The 17,728-nt window shown below is 46.0% G+C and overlaps 1 long non-coding RNA gene across 3 annotated transcripts in view; it reads right to left on the bottom strand.

The window, feature by feature from the left end:
• Positions 1-17,728, bottom strand: part of LOC137537647 (uncharacterized) — an 84,048-nt gene that overhangs the window by 43,976 nt on the left and 22,344 nt on the right. For 2 of the 3 annotated variants that reach the window (XR_011024643.1, XR_011024644.1), the window contains exons 2-3: positions 7,425-8,010; positions 5,388-5,470 (exon numbers count right to left, since the gene is read on the bottom strand). This is a non-coding gene — a long non-coding RNA (uncharacterized lncRNA). The remainder of the gene's footprint in view (positions 1-5,387; positions 5,471-7,424; positions 8,011-17,728) is intronic. The other variant, XR_011024645.1, reaches the window with a different exon arrangement.

Genomic DNA, 17,728 nt, shown 5'->3' with positions numbered 1-17,728 from the left:
TCATTCGGATGTCATCCATTGCTCATCTCTGTATGCAGCATATTGGTCAGGTGCAGAGGCGTAACTACTAACCATGGGGCCCCGAGTGTTCACACCCTTCTCTTACCTCCCCTGGTGACCCTCACAGCCTGGGGGCCCATCTTGCAAGGGTCATAAAACAAGTGAGGACATGGTAATCTTCATGCCCATAACAAGAATAGCCACAAACACACCTGACCTGAGGCATGGACCTCTTTATTAGAGGGTGTGAAATAGTAGTTGATGCCCTCTTACAGCTCTGGACCCCCCTGCAGTCACAGGAACTGCTCCCCTAGTCCCCTGCAGTTATGCCCCTGGTCAGGTGACAGTCCTCAGAGTTTCATCACCAGGGGAGCCGAAAAAGCACAGTTTCCAGCAAGAAAAGAGATCTCCACTGCTGGACAGCGGAAGGCCACACATGAGTTCCTCAGTGCTGCCACCAGCTGGATGCAAAAGGCACAGTTCATGACATTGGTGAGAAGAGAGACCTCTGCTGGCGGACAGTGGAAGTCCACACAAACGTTCCTTAGTGCTGCCACCAGCAGGATAGCAACAGCAAAGGTCATGACAACAATATTTTACAACCATGCCACATTCATGTTGTGGAAGGGGCAACCTAGTATAGCTGTTCAAACTATATTCAGCCAGTTTATTACATGAATCCAGATTGTATAGTGTATTGGCAGCTTTAGCTCTTCCACAGATGAGAACACACCTATCCCTACTATTGAAAGATTTTATTTTCCTACCCTTTTCTCTTGACTCCCTTTTATCCTTTGATTATCATGGCCCCCAGATTCCCATTCCACCACTAGGATCTGACTAAGCGTTAAGCCGGCCTGGACACTTGTGGTACCTCCTTCTGCACCTGTACCCATAAATCACGGCAAAAGTTACACAATGCAGCCCTCAGAAAATACTTCACTCTGAGGACCTAATTATAATTCCTCGCAATGGCTTCGTGAATTATTAGCAGCACAGACTCTGATTCACGGCAGCACTTGGAGTTTTATTTATTGTCCTCGAGACTCGGATTACAATGCACAGATAGACGCCATACAGAAAGTGCCCGACATGCTGAGCTGTGGATAGAACCATCTGCACATTAAGACCAATAATATGTCATGTATGAAGGTACAAGAGTGCCAACAGCAATGCTGCTTGCTTGGGTATAGAAGGCTTTGTCTAGGTCTCCTTGGCAGAAGTAAGTGAATCCCCCCCAAACAGAGGTCCACCCCCCAGATCACATCTTATAGCCACACTCCAGGAAGATGGGTCCTTTGCGAGTCACCAAGGAGGAAGGGGGAAAGGGGTGTGGGGGTTCGAGGGGTTTCACTAATGGTTTGCCGGGGGGGGGGGGGGGGGCTTATGATTTATAGGTAGGACCCTACTTTTGATTGATGTATAGTGTGCATTGCTGATATGCAGGGCCGGATTTGTACTCTTTACCACCCAAGGCCACTGTCAGCAGCCACCCCCGTACAGTATTGGTAGCCAGATGTCCCCTCCCCCCCTCCAGTATAGGCAGAAGTATGACCCTTCCCCCCACACCTCCAGTATAGGTGGCCAGATAACCCTCCCCGCTTCCCCACCACCAGTTTAGATAGCCTGATGAACCCACTCTTCACTCCAGTATAGGTAGCCTGATGTCCCCTCCCCCCTTCCCTCTAGTATAAGAAGCCAGGTGACCCTCCCCCTCCTTCCCTAGTACAGCCTTCTGCCCACTCACCCTAGATCCTGTGGTGCCCTAGGCCATGGCCTATGTGGCCTTGGCTTAAATCCGGCTCTGCTGATATGCGCAGGGCAACTCGTATAATATGAACAAGGCCAAAGAGATTGAATGGGCCCGATCCAATTCACTTTTTCTCATCAATTTTCTCTCAGGTGATATTTTCACATCTTATTAATAGAATACAGTTTCAGCCACCAGCAAGGAAGACAATACCTGCTTCTGACAGAACTGTATCACCTACTTTTTGATACTTTCTCAGTTGCAGACTGCTGAAAAGTTATTTTAAACAGAAGATGAAAAATGATCTCCTAGGAGAAAAAGGGGAATTGGATCGGGCCACATGCCTTCTAGAACAGAAAAGGATTATTGGGGAATGATGTTGACCAGTTTAAGAAGATCATACTGCATATACTCGAATACAAGTCGGCCTCATGTATAAGTCGACTACAATATTAAAGAGACACTGAAGCGAAAAAAAAAAAATGATATAGTGAATTGGTTGTGTACTATAAATAATTACTAGAAGATTAGCAGCAAAGAACATATTCTCATACTTTTATTTTCAGGTATATAGTGTTTTTTCTAACATTGCATCATTCTATAATATGTGCAGATTACACAACACTCCGCATTCAAAATGAGTCTTTCAGAGCAGTCTGTGAAGTAATGACCTCTCCTCTAGCAGAGGAAAAGTAAACAGTTCACTTACAGTTGAGATAATAAAAGTCAGATAACAGCCCTCTCCACGACTAAAGGGGCCCATACACTCAGCCGATTTTCTGGCCGACCGATCGATCCCGATCGATCGATTGCAAATCGGTTGGCCAATCGACCGATCGATGGCCGATTTCGATCGATTTCGATGGATTTCCATCGAACTGGCAGGGTGGAAAATTTAGGTCGATCTGATGAGATTGCTTATCAGTTTGCATTGGCCTTAATGGAAATCTGATGGCAAAAAAATGCCATCAGATCGAATTTCAATAGATTTCAAACTGAAATCTATTGGAATTCTATCCTGGTAAAAAATGTTCTAAAAACGCATCAGATAGATCATCAGATGCATTTCTTATCTATCTGCTGCCAATCTGACGAGTGTATGGGCACCTTAACTTAGTCTGAGAGCTTAATGGCTTGTTTGCATAGAGATAACAACTGGAGTTTCTCAACTCTTCCTGTACTGGAAACAATTAGACTGATGTATCTGATCTTAATGTTTTATTTCTTAGCTGTAATACACATACAAATCATAATAACATAACTTTTTTTTCGCTTCAGCGTCTCTTTAAGCTGGAATTTTTTATTGACTCTAGTAGAAGTCTACCTAGCAAAGTTAATGGCTGCATTTGGGGCTCAGGTGGGGTTAATGACTGCACTGCATACAGTATCGCAGCCATTAACCCCTCCTATCCCTTAAAGTGGGCCACAGAGTAACCAAGCAGCTCAGGGTGACCCAAACTACTAGGAATGTATAGGGGATAAAAGGAACCAAAAAGCCTTCCTACTAAAAAAGCAAAGCTTGGTGTAATTGCCTTCTTAAAACAGAAGGAAATTTGCAATAATTCAGCTATAAGTGAACATTTGTGGTTACCCACAATGCACCACCACTAAATATGCAAATTATCCTTTTCGCCCTTGTAAGCCTAGCAAGCATCCAGAACCGCTGGTGTATAGCAAGCTTATAGCTTTTAGTTTTACACAGCCATATCAAACCCACAAAAGTCCGAAACAGGCTGTCTACATGTGGGTTTGATATGGCTGTGTAAAACTAAAAGCTATAAGCTTGCTATACACCAGCGGTTCTGGATGCTTGCTTGGCTTACAAGGGCGAAAAGGGATAATTTGCATATTTAGTGGTGATGCATTGTGGGTAACCACAAATGTTTACTTATAACTGAATTATTGCAAATTTCCTTCTGTTTTAAGAAGGCAATTACACCAAGCTTAAAGTGGACCCAAATTAAAAATACAAGATTTTAGAAAAAAAATCTATTTTCTAAATTATAATAATAAATAGCAGCCTTTTTTTCAGCTGCATGATGACAAATATAAAATATTTTATATTTATTGGAGGAACTCCTCCCTTCCTTTTAAATTGCCGGGACAAAATCCGGCAAACTGGTGGAGTAGGTGGAGTCTGGCAATGGAGGAATTGCTAATGGCTGCCCCCAGTATAACCCTAGTTATGAAAAAAAAAGGATGAAAATCATGTACTGAAATGCTCATAGGTTTGAAGGAGTGTTTATTTATCTTTGTATTTGTCAGAGTGGTGCAACTAAATATTTTGAATTAAAAAAATGTTTGGTTTGGGTCCGCTTTAAGTGCAGCCAATACCTCGTCCAGGCCACCAAGTGCTGCAATTATTCACTCCCTTTTATGCCCCTTTCCTTGTTAATTGTTGTGGCCAAGACTTTCAGACCTGTGTTTTCTTTACTTTCCTCAAAGTATCACTTACCAATGAGTCACTATTGGTACACACATTACTCAGTGTGCTCAGTGCTGCACCATGACTCGTATATAAATCAACCCCCTTACTTTTATGAAGTGAATCAGACCTACATTTCTAGACTTATACTCGAGTACATAAATGCACTTATTCATTATCCTCTTACCAGTGCCCCCATAGTGTAACCCAGTTTCTTAATAACCCCCATTGTGTGCCCCAGCCCCAGCTAAGATGGGCTTACCCACAGAATAGGAGGGCGGTTTCTGCACATAGATGGGCAGGATGGGGAGGGTGGGATGTTACAAGAAGGTTGACCTAGGAGTGGACACAGTATAAAGCCTGGCTTTGCTCATCGTGTGTTCGAGCTTCCTAATTCCAGGGCTTTCCATAGTGGCTACTAACTCCCTCTTAGGAATCGTAATTTCTATGGTTCACTGCAGATGCGCTCACGTCCTGTGTGTTCCCACTATGCTCTTCCTTGATTTGCTAGATGGAGAGCTGCTTGGAGTGCTACTGCCACCCAGTTACAGCTCTAGTATCCTGGTTCTCACAAGGCTAATTATGAGCCTAATAATATATGTGTTTGGTGATTGATTGATTGATTGAGTGATTGGTTGCTGCTCACAAAGGTCTCTTCCTGTTTGTGTTCTACCTCCCTGAAGGGTTACTAGTTCCTATAGCTAAGCTACTGGGTGTGATTTGGATTGCTTATTGTTACATCCTCTGCTTAACCCGCCTTGACTACGAACTGGATTGTCAACTGCCTTGACCTATGACTACACTCCTGTCTCATCCCTGTTTTTTCGCCTGGCTGTTTGATTTCTCATCTATGACCTCTGGCTGACTGAGTTTGTGTAATCCCTGGATTGACAGTCATCTGACATCTGGTAATGACCCTTGGCCTGTTTGGCTTCAGGCACTTCATTGTTTTCCCTGGTCTCAGATTCTATATCTTGCAAGTTTTGGGGGCAACTGAAGTCGAGTAGATGTGCTCAGTCTCCCGAGGCCTGACTTTAGGTGGAGGCGGAGATTGGAACTTAGGATCTGAAGAGAAACTGGAGATTGCCTGGAAGCCTTGCACTTCCCTGTGATTTGCTATGATTACTTTATATTTCCCCTAGACAGGAAACAGAAGTGACATGTGATACTGACCAACAAATCAGAGCCTTAAAAAAGATCTAAACTGATCACCTTCTTTTCCATGAGTCACGTGACACACATGCTTCCCCCAGACTGGACTCCTTGTGTTTGTTGCATGCCTTGTAATCTGTATACTAGAAAAAATAAATCCCAATTAGGGATGGTCAATGAGATGCGAATAATTTTAAATTGATGCAACATTGTGCAAATTTTGTATGCAAATATATGCAGCTAAAAAATGAACCAATCAGATCCTGTTGTGGTAAAATTGTATGGGTCCATTTTCAAGATGCATACATTTGCATACCAAATTTGCATCACCCTGCATCAACCCGAAATGATTTGCATCGTATTAGCCATCCCTAATTCAAATACATCTCAAGCTGAAGTTGTGGCATCATTGAAAATCCCTCATTACCTTCATATATGTTATACAGTCACCACCCAGAACATACCCCATCCTTACCCTCTGGTTAAAGGGGCACTAAAGCGAAAAATTTTAACATTTAAAATATGTTCAAACATATACAAATAAGTATGTTTTTTTCACAGTAAAATGAGCCATAAATGACTTTTCTCCTATGTTGCTGTCACTTACAGTACTTACTTACTAGATGGACTAGTCCATCTCTTCATGGGGGATTCTCAGCAAGGCTTTTATTCTTTATAAAGATATTCCCTAAAAAGGATATAAACAATGATGCTGGCAGCTTCCCTGCTTGCTACACAGTTTTTTGGCAGTTGGACAGAGCAACTGCCATTCACTAAGTGCTTTTGGAAATAAACAAATCCATGAGAATCCCCCATGAAGAGATGGACTAGTCCAAAACCTGGCGCTTCTGTCAGATTTCTACTACCTACTGTAAGTGACAGTAACATAGGAGAAAAGTCATTTATGGCTCACTTTACTCTGGAAAAAATGTAATTCTTATTTGTATATATTTTAATTTTTTACACCATACTGCCCCTTTAAGGCCTCCATGGACAGTTGAACTGTAGTCCGTGGAAAAGAGTCCTAATAGTCCTGCATGCAGGGGTGTAAATGCAGGAGAGCAGCCACTGCAACCAAAAGGGGACAGAGCCGTAAGGGGGGGAGCCCCAACGATTCCTTCACTCCCCCTGATATAAGGGTTCATCCTTCAGATCTGCTGTTTCTGTGGCTACAGTTGTTATGGGTGGGATGATTATGATGTGCACACTTGTTTTATGACCCGTGCAAGGTGGGTCACCAGGGGGAGGCAAGGGAAAGGAGGTGAACATTGGGGCGTCCCATGATTTGTAGTTACACAACTTAGGGCCTGATTCACAAAACGGTGCTAACTGTTAGCACGGTTTTTAGCATGAATTTGCTTGCGTTTTCATCTATTTTTTGTGTGGAAAAATGGTTTTCGCTCAAAAAACGGTCATCGCGCGAAAAATTCATGCGTTAACAAATTTTTTGCACGTTAATGTTTGCGTTGGCGCGATAACGCAAATTTATCGTGAGAACGTGAGCGTTAATGCCCAAAAAAATTGTGTTAATGCGCGAACGCAAATTTTTGCATGCGATAACCGTTAACACGCAAAATTTTGCGCAAAGCACTTTTCACAGCATGCTAACAGTTAGCACAGTTTTGTGAATCAATCCCTCAGTCAGCTGCTCCCCATTTATTTGGTATTTTTGGGCACTGAACTCGGTACCCAGCTAACTGTACAGCACAGGAATGTTTGCCTTCCTGTGTGATACATGGCTGAGCATTGCACCTGCTGGAGTCTAACTGCCTGATTATAGCTCACCCAGCAAGATCTACCTCCCGCAGCCGGCTTTTACCAGGGTGAGATGGAGAGGAGCAGGAGGCATCCATACAATTAACACAATAAAACAATGATTGTGCTAGAGGACGTGTATGACGTTTCCTAGGCCTGATCTGCCCCTCACCATCCTGCCTCCAGCCTCAGGTATTGATTGCTGATCTGCATAGGACCTCTGCCCTTCTCCTGCCTCCCTCTGGGACTTCATCTCCTCAATCCTCCTTTAATCCTGAGAGTTATTTTAAGATTTAGAGAATTATTTATTGGCCTGACACACAAAGAAGGATGTAAACCTACCGAGCCATCCTGGGTTTATTTCCAGCCGCTTCTGAGGTTGTCTCCTGCAGCGCAATCGCTTCTATCTTCAGGTCGCGGGATCAAGTATAAAATGTTATTTTTCAAAGTGTGAGAAATATGTCTGCTAGTCGCTGTTTGAAGTGGTGTCATGAGGAGGACTTAGGTGTTTGTGAAGAGCGTATTTCAGAGGTGGAATCGCGTGCTATATATACCCTGACCGCTTAATACCAAGACAGCAGCCAAGTAGGGAAGCGTATTATACCAAGCACCATTGTAATACAATCCATATTTAAAATGTTAAATATCTTCCTTCTGCTTCCTTAGAGGGACCATGTGGAGGATCCAAGTATAGGAATCCGCTTCTTCATCCTGGAAGAGAAGCGGTTACTAAGAATATTGCTGCTGTTTCTTACCCTGTAACCATTTTTCCTCCTTCTAGCCAGAAAACTGTGTTATTAATGTGGCCACACAAGATCCAATTTTTCACCAATTCGATAATTTTGATCAGTTGTCCTGAAAAATTGAGAGCTTTTCTTTGTCTTCGATTGATAAATCCGATCCGTTTTGGAATAATATCACTATGCTCCTATGGGGGAAAGAGAAAATTATTGCCAGGGAATTGCAGTAATGAACAGGTCACTTCACCCGCATAACATCCTATGCACAAAGATCACTGCGCATCATCACTCCACTGCAGACCAGATAGTAAGCCTTGTAAAATAAGTAAAATTTGCACATAGTGCCAAGCATTGCCTTGTGACAAACTGTAATTTGCACCCAGGCCCGGATTTACCGTACAGGAGCCTATAGGCACAGATGTCCTGCCACCCTAGACTTCACCCTCCATCAACCTACTAACCCCCACCGAACTGCACCGCAAGTGTGCTGGCTGGCCCAGCTGTCACTTCTCCCTTACTTCCGATTGCCCATCTTAGGTAGCTACAGGTGCCCCCTAGCATTAGGTAGTTAGAGGTACCCTCAATATTAAGTAGCTAGAGGTGCCCCTACTAAAGGGAGATCTTGTCAGTGAAATGCCAAAAGCTGGATGAGTAACCTTTCATTAACCTCTGCATAGGGAAGGAAGGAGGTAGGCACTAGGGGAGGGCCGTAAGCCTCCTTTCCATCATCAGGCGCTTGCAGGCACGTGTCTACAGTGCCTTATGGTAAATCTGGCCCTGTTTGCACCCCGTGCCACACTCCTGAGGGTAGTGCCACCACCTTGGGAAGGATAAGAGCAAAGCTCCCCCTATGTGGCCCCACTCACCAGAAGCGCCTCTTGTATGTTAGCATACCACAAAAGCCAGTCAGCCAAGGAAGCACTTAGTCCCAATATGCAGATTTCAAGTTTAATGACAAAAACAATCATACAGGTTCACGTACATGAAATACTCTGGCTGCGGACCACAGAGCAACACGTTACCTCTGATCACCCTGCTTTCCGGTATGACGTCAGCACAAACCTCTGACTCTAGGCAGACTCTAGGCAGAGTCGGAGGTGCGTGATGTCTACTAGCAGCAGGATTCGGTCCGAAACAGCAGTCTGTTGCTGCTCTGTCATGTCTGTGGGTTTTTTTTTTGCTCCGGCAATAAATGTCATTGATCTGAGATTGATTGGTGTGGTGCTGACCTTCTTTGCTTACATTGTACTTGTGGCCCCCTACGGTAGCTGGGGTTCAGGTCTTGGCGCACACCTTGTTTTATTTAGCTGCTCCTCATTCTCTTCACTCTTAACCTCTTGACGACCAGCTAACGCTGATTGGCGTAAACTGGTTGTCTGCGGGTTTCCATGGAGCGGCCGTTCCATGTCAGTTCACGGAGGGCGTCTCCGTGAACTGCCTGCGAGCCTCTGTTCGCGGCTCGCAGGCGAAATGTAAACACGCGGGGAAGAAATCCCAGATGTTTACACTGTACGGCGCTGCAGCAGTGCCGTAAAGGAGATCGGCGATCCACGGCGATCCCCGGCGATCGCCGCCGTCGGATAGGCTGAAGCCTATTAGAGGCGGTACAGGACGTATCGCCGTCCTGTACCACCCACAGAGCCAGGGAGAGGGAGGGAAGGAGAGGGAGGGGGAATAGCGCTGCGGAGGGGGGCTTTGAGGAGCCCCCCCCCCCGCAAGGCACAGCAGAGCGGCGGCGATCAGACCCCCCCAGCAGGACATCCCCCTAGTGGGGAAAAAAGGGGGGAAGTCTGATCGCCCTGCCTGCAATACGATCTGTGCTGGGGGCTGAAGAGCCCACCCAGCACAGAGTAATGGGAAATCACTTGGTCGGCAACTGGTTAAAATGTATATGCAGATCACTGGGCCTTTCTCACAAAAAACTTTGGTAAGTAAGAAAAGCCTGATTCACCAGAACATTACAAATCTCAAAGGCTGGATTTTCCATAAGGCACTGTAGGTACGTGCCTACAGGCACCTTTTGTGGGAGAGGCAGCCCGCCCCCAGATCATGAATCCCTGTTTCATATCACTGACCTTAGGCATTTACACCCTCATCCTTGTCTCAAGGATGATATGAGACCGTGATTAGAGTGTAAGATTCTAGGGACAGTCAGTGACATAAGGCACAGATTAGAGTTCAAAAGATTTTTATTTGGGGGTGTGGCCTGTGTTCAGGGGCGGAGTTTATGTCCCCAGAACACCTGTGCCTACAGGTTTCTAAATCCAGCCCTGCAAATCCCGCTTGCTCATCCATAGTTATGGGTCTTCCCAGTGCTTGTTTGCAGTTTTGCCCATGGAGAAGGGGCCAGTTGAGGACAATGAGTGACGTCGTGACTCACAGAAGTTATCAGAGAACCCTTGTAGTCCCCACTCCCTTTAGTCTCATACTTGATGGAAACACAATTACAATGATAGATGGCGACTACGCACGGCTTATATTAATTATACAGTCTCCACACGCCGAGACGCTTATACATCATAAAGCGGGAGATGCAGCGAGTTCCCCGGCTCTGCCACAGCCAGATTTAATGGGGGTGAGGCCGTCTCCTAATTACCAAACACCTTATAATTCACATCTTGTCTCCCATCATTACTGGTTATGTCATTCAGCTAACCCTGGAACGTGAAATATTCCGGCATTTGTTGTTTTAATAGGTTGCTGCGTTCACTAATTATCCGAAACTCGATCATAATGAATACTCCTCCTGCCAGTAGGCGCGATGCCGTTCACGTCGTTTAGCCTGTGCCAGGAGGAGGGGTGTGCGTGATATTACAGCTCCAGCCGTATACATAGAGAACTACCTGAGACAGGACAGCAGTCGTGGAAGATTTCTGCTGGGAAATTAACACAGCAAGAATGATTATTCCACCTGCTTTATGTTCTTTTTAAGATTCTCATTCGTCCGTGGCAAAGCTAAAGCAAAACAAAAAACACAGTATTTAACTGGACGGCTTTTCTGTGTTCCAAAAGTAATTTTATTACTATTAGTACTTACTTCTTTAGGTCATATGAGGTGAAAGCAGGACCGGATTTACCATAAGGCACTGTAGGCCCGTGCCTACAGGCGCCTGATGATAGAAAGGCGGTTCACTCCTCTTCCCAAGTGCCTCCCTCCCACCATACTTATGCAGAGTCCCGAGCGGCATGTAACTCCAAAGGTTACTCAACTGGGTCTCGGCATTCCACTGACCAGATCTCCCTTCAGTCAGGGCCACCTCTAGCTACCTAATACATGGGGGCACCTCTAGCCAGTAAATACCTAATGCTAAGGGGCTACCTAATACTAAGTGGCACATCTAGCTACCTATGACAGGCAAGGGAAGTAAGGGAGAAGTGACAGATGGCCCAGCCAGAACACTTGCGGTGCGGTGCGGCGGGGTTTGTAGGTTCATGGAGCGCGAAGGATAGGCCGCCAGGACATCTGTGCCTATAGGCTCTTGTGAGGTAAAGCCGGGCCTGGGTGAAAGAGAAACTTACCTGTTTCCTTACTATGGATCCAAAACTCCAGCACATGCAATATAACTTGCTGTATGTGATCCAGTGTACTAAGGAGGGCAATCAGGGGTGTAACAAGACACAGAGCAATTATATTGCACTTTTCTCCTGGCAGACGCAAAGTGCCAGAGCAGCAGCCACTAAGACGCTCTCAGAAGGCAGTAGCAGTGATAGGGAGTCTTGCCCACTATGTGTCCTTACTGAATAGGTGCTGGCTTACTGAACAGGAAGAGCTGAGATTCAAACCATCCTGTGTCAGAGGCAGAGCCCTTAATTGTTACAACATCCAACCCCCTCCCAGGCCCCTAAGCAGGGCCGGGCCGATGCAGAGGCGAGAGAGGCTCCAGCCTCAGGGCGCAGTGTAGGAGAGGGCGCAAAACTCACTCAGCTATCATTCCCCTATTGTGTTTGAAGCAGAGAGAAATAAGAAAAGAGGATATGTGGCAGTGACTGCAAGCCAGATAACTAGAGATGAATGTGTTGGGGTCCCTGGGGCACATCTTAGTGTAATAGCAATCAGTGTGTGACGGTTGGGGTGGGAGGGATGGAGGGGCACACTTTGGTGTCTCAGCCTTGGGTGCTGGAGGACCTGCAAGCAAAGTTGTTATGGGCCCCTGACCCCCCCCCCCCACCCCCTCCCATGTGGCTAGTCACACACACCTCTGATCCTTTCCTCGCAGCCTCCACCCAACTTTTTTTTTTTTTTTTTTTACACATCTTTTTATTTGAATTTCATAACAAGATACAGAGAAATATGAAAAGAGAGCAAAAGTAACATAAATAGAGAAAATGATTGCACTGTCTCAGCTATAAATCAGTCACCACATATTGCCTATCCCCATAAAGAGTATGTGCAGAGGATCAGCGCATTATCTACCTTCTCCAGCAATGCGTCAGGTGTTTACTTCCTCCCAGCAGCTGCAGCTCTGTGCTGTATACAACAGCATGCAATCATGTGACATGCATCAGGGGCCGGGTATGCAGCACAGAGCGCGATCACGTGACATGCATCAGGGGCTGGGTATGCAGCACAGAGCGTGATCATGTGACATGCATCAGGGGCCGGGTATGCAGCACAGAGTGTGATCATGTGACATGCATCAGGGGCTGGGTATGCAGCACAGACTACAATCACGTGGCATACATCAGGGGCTGGGTATGCAGCACAGAGCGCGATCACGTGACATGCATCAGGGGCTGGGTATGCAGCACAGAGCGCGATCACGTGACATGCATCAGGGGCTGGGTATGCAGCACAGAGCGTGATCACGTGACATTTATTATAGGCTGAGTATGCAGCACAGAGCGCGATCACGTGTGTCACGATCCACATCTGCTGGTGACATGCGTGCACGAACTTCCTCTCTTCACCAGCAGATGTCTTCATGAACCTTGCGTAAAATTATGTTGTTTCTCTGCTCGCCAGCAGAGGGCTCACTCCTCCAGAGCTTGCATTCCTCTACAGACTGTTGGAAGCTGAGTTGTCCCCTGATCTATCAGCATTGGTTATAAACCAAGCCTGAGCACTAATCCAGTGCTAGTTCATTGTTGCTGCTTAGCCTGTGTGCTAGCCTGTCCTGGTGACCTGAGATCCTTGTACCTTGTTCCTTGTATATTGCCTTCCTGTGTTTTGACCCGTGATTGCTATTGACAATTCTTTGCCTAAGTGACTACATTGTATGATCTGCTATCCTGGTTTATGTCTTGCCTGTATGACTACTTGTTTGCCTGCTTCCTGTGTACTGCGAATTGCCTTGTATATATATTTGTAAATATCTATTGTATATATTATCCAGGTTCCGGGATCTGTGTGCACACATTTGTATATACAATGGGTTTCTCTGCATGTATACCTTATGCAGGGTAGTCTAATTGTATATATCCCGGATTGCATGTGTATGCCTGTTGAAATACACTTGCCTGCAGGAATATTATATTGTGTTGCTTTTTGGATATCTTTGCACTTATTTCTGTTGTTGTACATGAGGTCAATGTACACTGCTGATTACACTATTATTTTTGTTCTTTGCATTATTAATAAACTGCCTTTATTCATTTATACCTGACCTTGTCATTTCAGTTATTTCCCACATAGTGCTGTTTTCTGCTCTGTTGCATATCTTGTGCATTGTCCATGTTGTCTCATGTGCAATGCATAAATGCAAACTGTTACAACGTGATATGCATCAGGAGCCGGGTATGCAGCACAGAGCGGGCAGCTGCTGGGGAAAAGAGGAGACCAGATACATCTCTGGTGCACTTAAATGAGAAGAAAAGGAAAGTAGAAGAAGGCAGACTGGGCCCCCATAGCCCCAGACCACTGGTATCCGGGGTTTATTGTGCCAGTGATTGGTACACAGAGGAGAGGAGAGTATGGTCCAATAAAGAAAGTGCCAACTATAGGTTAAACCTAGACAGTGTGGCTACAACTCTATGGGAGAGGGACACCCTATCCAGGAAAGCAACCTGGTTCATTGAAGCCCCCGATCTGTATCGAACTGAAACCACCATCCTTAAAGAGGAACTCCAGTGAAAATAATGTAATAAAAAAGTGCTTCATTTTTACAATTATTATGTATAAATGACTTAGTCAGTGTTTGCCCATTGTAAAATCTTTTAAATCCCAGATTTACATTCTGACATTTATTATATGGTGACATTTTTACTGTTGGCAGGTGATGTAGTTGCTGCATGCTTTTTTGGCAGTTGGACACAGCTGTAAACAGCTATTTCCCACAATGCAACAAGGTTCACAGACAGGAAACTGCCAGGACCATGGTCCTCAGAGATTCTCGTGGGAGGGGTTTCACTACAATATCAGTCATACAGAGCCCCCTGATAGTCTGTTTGTGAAAAGGAATCGATTTCTCATGTAAAAGGGGTATCTGCTTCTGATTGGGATAAAGTTCAATTCTTGGTCGGAGTTTCTTTTTAAAGGGGTTCTGTGGATTATTAAAACAACAAAAACTGACAGTTACCTGTGGCTCCTATTGGCCCCCTGCAGCTGTCATGTCCCACGCCGTCCTCCTCCGATTCTCTGTTCCCCGCCAATGATCCTGGTTCACTTAGCCGTCTGATGCAACTGCAGCTGCGCGGCCGTGGCCCTACGTGTGCTCGGCTGCTCGCTCCCGCTCACATCTCTGGAAGCTTACTGCGCAGGAGCAATACGAGAAAAACCTTGTACTGTGTCTGCGCAGTAAGCTCCAGGAGACGCAAGCGGGAGCGAGCATTACTTGTCTAATTAGACGAATAATTGACCGGTGCCGGCGGTGGCGAATGGAGGCTCGTAAGAGGGAGGCGCGGGACATGACAGCTGCAGGGGGCCGATAGAAGCCCCAGGTAAGTGTCAGTTTTTTTTTTTTTTTTCTAATTAACCACAGAACCCCTTTAAGCTGGCCATACACTATACAATTCCTAATTCTGATTAATATTATGATCAACATTACGATCGACTGACCAAAACCCAACATTGCGGTTCAGTGTTTCGATCGTAATATCAATTGTAAGTATGGTCATAAATATTAAAATCCATTGAAATTCACGATCGATTACAACTTTTTTTGTCTGATTGAGCAACTAATTGTAAAAAATAAATTAGACTTATGGCATACGTCTAGACCAGGGGTAGGGAACCTATGGCTCGGGAGCCAGATGTGGCTCTTTTGATGGTTACATCCGGCTCACATACAAATCAGTAGGGGTTGATTCACCAAGCTACACTGCACAAGCAGCACAGCTTAGTGTGACAGCACAAATAAAATTTTCAAAGTAGGCACGCTACTGCTGTAGCATGCACTACTAACTTACATTACCCCCAAAACGAACAGCTGCTCCAACTGTCCCACTCTGGACCCTGTCAGGTCCAGTGTCTTTGTCGGATAAGATCTCCGCACTTTGATTGGCCTGCCTGTCACTTGAAAGTCAGCCTTTGAGACAAAGTGTGGGGATCTCGTCCTATAAAGTGAATCAATCCCCAAGTCAGCTAGCTAATTGTACAAGCTGTTAGTCGGTATTTCTCCTGTCTGGCTCTCCGGGAAATTGCTGATGTTGCTGAAACCCAAGAGAAGCTGAAGATGTATCTGACACCTTCCCCTGCCCAGCGGATAAATTGAATACACATCACCATGGCAAGTTGGCAACAGGTCAACAGGACCCTCCCTGCTGCGCATGCGCACTGTCCCAGTTTGAACCATATTGTATGGCTCTCACAAAATTACATTTTAAAATACATGGCGCTTATGGCTCCCTAAGCCAAAAAGGTTACTGACCCCTGGTCTAGACGGAAGGGAAAGCGCCCATTTTCAAAACAGGAACATCTGATATCTGCAAAACGAGATTCCATTACATAGACAAGACAATAAACCAGTGGCATATCTCGGTAAGACAGCGCCTATGGCAAATACTAATTGTCTAACGTTTCTGGGCAGGGTAACCGCTTCATGCAATCATGTATAATGTGGGTACCTAGCATAATACTTGAAGGCAGGGAGCACACTGGATTGTTTTTGTGTGCGTTTTCTGCATTTTTTCTGAGTTTTTCATTTTTAATCGATGGGATAGTTCAAACGTAATGTGTTTTTCGCGTGCAGACATTCTGCATGATAATTCTGCAAATTTCTTTCAGTTTCCTGTATCCATTACATTAGCTGTTGTGTAAAAAAATGTTCTGCATAGAAACACACTTGGTTCACAGAAAACCTGTGCAGAAAAAAGCACACTGAAAACTGAAAGACAAGTGTGTTCCCTGCCTTAGCCATAGACCCTGAATAAGTATGCAGATCATATGTCTAGGACACATCTGACAAGATTAGCTGCATGCTTGTCTCAGGTGTGTGATTGAGACCCTACTGACCAGAAAGATCATCAGAATTGCCAGGCAACTGGTATTGTTTAACCACTTGCCGACCGCACGCTTATACCGTGCGTCGGCAAAGTGGCAGCTGCAGGACCAGCGACGCAGTACTGCGTCACCAGCTGCAGGCTGATTAATCAGGAAGCAGCCGCTTCCTGTCAATTCACGGTGGGGGGCTCCGTGAATAGCCTGCGGGCCGCCGATGGCGGCTCACAGGCTAAATGTAAACACAAGCGGAAAAAATCCGCTTCGTTTACATTGTACGGCGCTGCTGCGCAGCAGCGCCGTAAGGCAGATCGGCGATCCCCGGCCAATCAGCGGCCGGGGATCGCCGCCATGTGACAGGGGACGTCCTGTCACTGGCTGCACAGGACGGATAGCGTCCTGTGCAGCCCGGATCACTGGGCATGGCAGGTAGGAGAGGGAGGGGGGCAATTTCGCCGCGGAGGGGGGCTTTGAGATGCCCCCCCCCCGCAACATGCCTGCAGGCAGGAGCGATCAGACCCCCCCAGCACATCATCCCCCTAGTGGGGAAAAAAGGAGGGCGATCTGATCGCTCTGTGTGGCCAGCTGATCTGTGCTGGGGGCTGCAGAGCCCACCCAGCACAGATCCCAACAAACAGCGCTGGTCCTTAAGGGGGGGTAAAGGGTGGGTCCTCAAGTGGTTAAAAGGAAATAAATATGGCAGCCATCACACTCCTATGAATGAAAACAATGAAACATCTGCAGTGACGATTATAACATGATAAAAGCCTGACAACCTATCACATATCAGTAGGTAGATACCTTGTTAGAAATAAAGTGCATTTTGACAATTGAGAGAAGACAAGAGAGAAGTTGATAACACTGGCCACAGAGCTGCCAGCAGGATAATGGTTGAAGAAAACCTGTAATGGAAAAGAAAACCCTCTGGGGGTACTTAGCTCGGGAGGGGGAAGCCTCTGGATCCTAACAAGGCTCCCCCCATCCTCCTCCATCGCTCCGTTAGCCTGGCCGGGTCCCCTGAAGTGCGGCAAAGAAAATATTTACCTACCGCGATCCTGCGCAGGTGCACTAGCTGCTCTTCATTCGGGTTGAGGTGGAAATAGGCGAACCCGATGAATGAATGGGAGATTCTGTAACCTCCAGACCAGAAGTATCTGCCACTATCTCAGGGGACTGAGACATGATCTGTGGTACGGGGAATCACAGTAGGGGGGCTGCAAGGACAGGGAGTGAGGGAAAAGTTTCTGAGCTCACCTCTCAACAGCATCTAATGTAGATATACGACAAAGACAGAGACAGCAAGGCTGCTGAGTGATTGTTACTCCCTTAGACTCAGGAATACTGCCAGCAGCACTGCGCCCGCCCTCCTGTTGTTTGAAGAAGGAGGTGCCTAGGGCACGTGCCATATGTGCACCCTTAAAGATACGCCATGTCAACATCTGCAAGGAGTTTGTATGTTCTCCCGTGTCTGCGTGGGTTTCCTCCGGGCACTCCGGTTTCCTCCCACACCCCAAAAACATACATATAAGTTA

Source organism: Hyperolius riggenbachi, chromosome 11, assembly GCF_040937935.1.
Source record: "Hyperolius riggenbachi isolate aHypRig1 chromosome 11, aHypRig1.pri, whole genome shotgun sequence".
Taxonomy (NCBI): Eukaryota; Metazoa; Chordata; class Amphibia; order Anura; family Hyperoliidae; genus Hyperolius; species Hyperolius riggenbachi.
This window is presented reverse-complemented; position numbering and strand designations above follow the sequence as displayed.